Source organism: Palaemon carinicauda, chromosome 4, assembly GCF_036898095.1.
Source record: "Palaemon carinicauda isolate YSFRI2023 chromosome 4, ASM3689809v2, whole genome shotgun sequence".
Classification (NCBI taxonomy): domain Eukaryota; kingdom Metazoa; phylum Arthropoda; class Malacostraca; order Decapoda; family Palaemonidae; genus Palaemon; species Palaemon carinicauda.
In genome coordinates, this window is record NC_090728.1 from 56,060,970 (window position 1) to 56,066,696 (window position 5,727).

A 5,727-nucleotide genomic window follows, 5' to 3' on the forward strand; every position below is an offset into this window, starting at 1 on the left:
TATATACACATGTAGATATTATTCAGTGAGCAATAATTGAATTTGCCGAAAAACGAAGGAAGTAATCTAATTTTTAGTATATGTGGAGGCTTTGGAGTTTGGCGAACTGATACCCCATAAAAAAAGTGGAATATTTGGTTGATAACAGGGATTTGAAAATACAACTTTCGATACACTCACCCGAAAAATAGAATAAAAAATCAATGCAGTAATTACATTTGAGATCGTAATTGAATTTCTGAGGAAAACCCAAAAGGCTGAAAGGAAAAAAAAAAGATAAAGAACAATGTAAACAAAACAAAATTAAGGAAGGATGGAAGAAAAATTGAAGGTGCTGGTAGAAGGAAGTGGAAATAGGTATTATGAGAAAGGGAATAAAGAGAGAGAGAGAGAGAGAGAGAGAGAGAGAGAGAGAGAGAGAGAACCTGAAGGCTGAAAGAAAAAAAAAAAGTTTTAAAGAATATTAGCTAAAATTTAGAAAGTATCTGGGAAAAAAGGATGAAACTGGTAGAAGGAAATGAAAAGAGATATTAAAAGAGAAAGAACAAAAGAGAGAGAGAGAGAGAGAGAGAGAGAGAGAGAGAGAGAGAGTTTTTGGGCTATGACTGAGTCTAAGAGCGAAAGCTCTTGACAATCTCTTTTTGTGTTTGTTTGTGTGTTAGAGAGAGAGAGAGAGAGAGAGAGAGAGAGAGAGAGAGAGAGAATCTAAATTCGAGACAAAGTCTAGCGATGCGAAATCATTTCTTTTTCCTCTATTGTATGCGAAACTGGGCAACAAAGAGTTTCGCCTTTGTCGTCAGGTGAAGCATCATATTCATTTAGAATTCGCGGTATTCGCCAAAAGGAGAACAAGAAAATGGCAATAACGACAATTATATTTAGTTCTTATTTCTTTACTCTTTATAAAGATTCGTTTCTTAAGTAAAGGTTTCTTTTTCTTTTAAAATGGTATTTTTTTAAAATTATAATGTTTCCGCAAAATGAGCTTCAATAAAAATTACATTTAGTTCTTATTTCCTTACTGTTAATGAAGATAAGTTTCCTAAATAAAGGTTTCTTTATTTTTTACTATGTTAATTATTTTTCCCCTTTTTCACTATAATTTGTTTCCGCATACATATATTTAATAAAGGTTTCTTTATGTTTTACAATGTTAATTAATATTTTCCCTATTTTTTTAACTATAATGTGTTTCCACAAAAATTGGCTTCAATAATAATTACATTTAATTCTCATTTCTTTATTGATTATAAAGATGCATTTTTTAAATAAAGGTTTCTTTATGTTTTACAATGTTAATTAGAATTTTTTTTTTCGTATTTTTTAATTATAATGTTTCCTCAAAAATGAGCTTCAATAACAATATTTAGTTCTCATTTCTTTACTGTTCATAAAGATAAATTTCTTAAATAAAGTTTTTTTTTATCTTTTACAAAGGTAAAAAGATATTTTCTTTTTATAACTATAATTTGTTTCCGCAAAAATGAGATCAATAAAAATTACATTTAGTTCTTATTTCTTTACTGTTAATGAAGATACTCGTACATTTTTAAAACAATATTTCTCTTTTCTTACAATGGTAATTTGAGTTTTTTTTTTCTTTTGTTAAAGTATAATCTGTTTCTGCAAAAATTAGCTTCCATAAACAATTTAACATAATTTATTTCCAAAAAAGAAACAAAAATATACCAAATATAGTTATCTTTTACAATGGTAATTTGTGTTTTGTTTATTGAAGATATAACCTGTTTTTTGGGAAAAAAAAATAGCTTCGATAAACAATTCCAACTTATTTTATTTTTAAAAAATATTAGACCAAACACACTAATCTACTTAGATATTTATAATCAGCTTTACATAATGAACGGTAAGAGTTTATTGTTATTCTTCAATTTCAGTGTCTTTTTTTCGACGCATTGAAACTAAATTCTTAAGAAAATAGTTATTTATTGTTTCTCTCTCGATATTCAGTAACTTTATATTAATATTTGACTGGACGTAAATATTTAATTTAAAAAGAAAAATGTTTATAGTGTTAAGTGGGAATATGAACTTCAAACGTTAAATTTTGCAGCAAATGTTTTTATGTTGAATAGGCTGACTAAGTCTTTTTATAGTTTCTATATGAAATATGTTTTGATGTTGTTACTGTTTTTAAAATATTTTTATTGTTCATTATTTCTCATCTATTTTATTTATTTCCTTCATTTCTTTCCATGCCGAGCTATTTTTTTCTTGTTGAGCCCTTGGGTTTATAGCAGCTACCTTTTCCAACTAGGGTTGTAGCTAACTTGGGCTTACAGCATCTACCTTTCCCAACTAGGGTTGTAGCTTACTTGGGCTTACAGCATCTACCTTTCCCAACTAGGGTTGTAGCTTACTTGGGCTTACAGCATCTACCTTTCCCAACTAGGGTTGTAGCTTACTTGGGCTTACAGCATCTACCTTTCCCAACTAGGGTTGTAGCTTACTTGGGCTTACAGCATCTACCTTTCCCAACTAGGGTTGTAGCTTACTAGGGTTTAAAACATCTACATTTCCCATCTAGGGTTTTAGCTTACTTGGGCTTATAGCATCTAACTTTCCCAACTAGGGTTGTAGCTTACTTGGGCTTACAGCATCTACCTTTCCCAACTAGGGTTGTAGCTTACTTGGGCTTATAGCATCTAACTTTCCAACTAGGGTTTTAGCTTACTTGGGCTTATAGCATCTAACTTTCCCAACTAGGGTTTAGCTTACTTGGGCTTATAGCATCTAACTTTCCCAACTAGGGTTGTAGCTTACTTGAGCTTACAGCATCTACCTTTCACAACTAGGTTTGTAGCTTACTTGGGCTTACAGCATCTACCTTTCCCAACTAGGGTTGTAGCTTACTTGGGCTTACAGCATCTACCTTTCCCAACTAGGGTTGTAGCTTACTAGGGTTTAAAGCATCTACATTTCCCATCTAGGGTTTTAGCTTACTTGGGCTTATAGCATCTAACTTTCCCAACTAGGGTTGTAGCTTACTTGGTCTTTACAGCATCTACCTTTCCCAACTAGGGTTGTAGCTTACTTGGGCTTACAGCATCTACCTTTCCCAACTAGGGTTGTAGCTTACTTGGTCTTACAGCATCTACCTTTCCCAACTAGGGTTGTAGCTTACTTGGGCTTACAGCATCTACCTTTCCCAACTAGGGTTGTAGCTTACTTGGGCTTACAGCATCTACCTTTCCCAACTAGGGTTGTAGCTAACTTGGGCTTACAGCATCTACCTTTCCCAACTAGGGTTGTAGCTTACTTGGGCTTACAGCATCTACCTTTCCCAACTAGGGTTGTAGCTTACTTGGGCTTACAGCATCTACCTTTCCCAACTAGGGTTGTAGCTTATTAGGGTTTAAAGCATCTACATTTCCCATCTAGGGTTTTAGCTTACTTGGGCTTATAGCATCTAACTTTCCCAACTAGGGTTGTAGCTTACTTGGGCTTACAGCATCTACCTTTCCCAACTAGGGTTGTAGCTTACTTGGGTTTAAAGCATCTACATTTCCCATCTAGGGTTTTAGCTTACTTGGCTTATAGCATCCAACTTTCCCAACTAGGGTTGTAGCTTACTTGGGCTTACAGCATCTACCTTTCCCAACTAGGGTTGTAGCTTACTTGGGTTTAAAGCATCTACATTTCCCATCTAGGGTTTTAGCTTACTTGGGCTTATAGCATCTAACTTTCCCAACTAGGGTTGTAGCTACTTGGGCTTATAGCATCTACCTTTTCCAACTAGGGCTGTAGCTTACCCAGTGATGATGATGAAAATAATTACGAAGAATGAAAAATGCATCATGAATATGAAATGAATTTAAATTGAAGTTATAACAAAGAATTTTTATCAACTTGCTCAAGCAAACACAGAGAGGAAAAGAAAGAAAGAATGAATTTATCTCTTTCTTATTTTTCAACAATTAGTGAGTGTTCATCATTTCTCCCCCTCTGTTTTAGAAATACATGAGAAATGCTTTATCTCATATCTTCCTTCGAGGTTTTAATATTTATTTACTCTTTATTTCTGATTTTTTTTTGTTCTTGTCATAATTGTTTGCGAATTATCATGTATAAGAATTTACCCACAATTGTATGTGTGCGGTTTTTTTTTTTTTTTTTTTTTTTTTTTTTTTAATTTGGGTTATCACTCGGGGAAACAATTTTCAAGGATCTAGTATATCAAAAGTTTAAAATTATTTGACATAATGGATAAATATTAATGTGTAAATCATTATTTGTTTTTTATACATAGAGACGGAAAATGAGAATAAATGTATGCATGTTATATACGTTGTTGTCAACATTGTTGTTTCAAAAAAGAACATCGCAGATATTTTTGCTATGGCCTCAAAAATAGATATGAATCACTTTATCCATTTTTTTATATATTAAAACGTTTGTTTTTGCTATGGCCTCAAAAATTAATATTCATCATTTCATAAATTTTTTATATATTAAAACGTTTATTTTTTACGCGCATCCTATTTTGCAGATATTTTTATTGGAAATATGAAAATAGGAAAATAGGCTTAATTCGTCCTTACAAATCCTCTTCATTAGAGGCCATTTGAAATCTCCTCATTCTAAGACAGCCTATTATATCTCCTGTCATGGTATTTCATTCATAAATTCAAGATTCGAGGTTTTACTATTTATTTTCTCATTATTTCTGATTTCGAATTATCAAGGATAAGAATTTAACCACAATTCCTTCTTTTTTTTTAAGGATCAAGGATATCAAAAGTATAATATTAATCGACATAATGAATATATATCAATGTGTAAATCATTATTTGTTTTATGCGTAGAGACGGAAAAAAGACAATAAAAAATTGCTTGTTATATACGTTGTTGTCACACTTGTTATAAAAAGTACATTGCAAATATTTTTGCTATGGCCTCAAAAATTAATGTAAAGCATTTTATCCATTTTCTATATACAGAACGAATCCCATTTTGCAGATATTTTTATTGGAAATATGAAAATAGGAAAATAGGCATAATTCGTCCTTATAAATCCTCTTCATTAGAGGCCATTTGAAATCTCCTCCGTCTAATATAGCCTATTATGTCTCCTATGTCACGCCTATTTCATTCACAAATTCGAGATTCTGCTTTCTGCCGCCAGGGACCATAATTGCTATGCAAATTATTCCTGAAGTTTTGAAAATGTCTTTGAAAACTTGAGAAAAAAATACTCTCTCTCCTTATCCCGAAAATGAATGTTCCCAAGAACTTGTGAGAGAAAATACTCCCATCTTAAAAACAAAAGAAGTTCCTGATTTCCATCTGAATGCATAAGTCACTGTTTTTTCTCATTCATTTTCTTTTTTAGGTTTTATATGGAGTTACTTGATTCGAATAAATGGGAGTTACAATATATTTATTTATATATATACGTATATATATATATATATATATGTGCGTATATTTATATGTATGTATAGATGTATGTATATATATATATATATATATATACATATATATATATATATATGTATATATATATATATATATATATGTATATATATATATATATATATATATATTTATATATATGTATATATATATATATAAATATAACTAAAATGAATAATTTGAGAGAAGCGTGTCGTTGTGAGTTTAAACAACATCCTCTCTCAAAATTTCAAAGCAAAAAGTGCGAAATATATGTTTGTTCTTCTTCTCAAGTCGCCAATTTCTTATCAC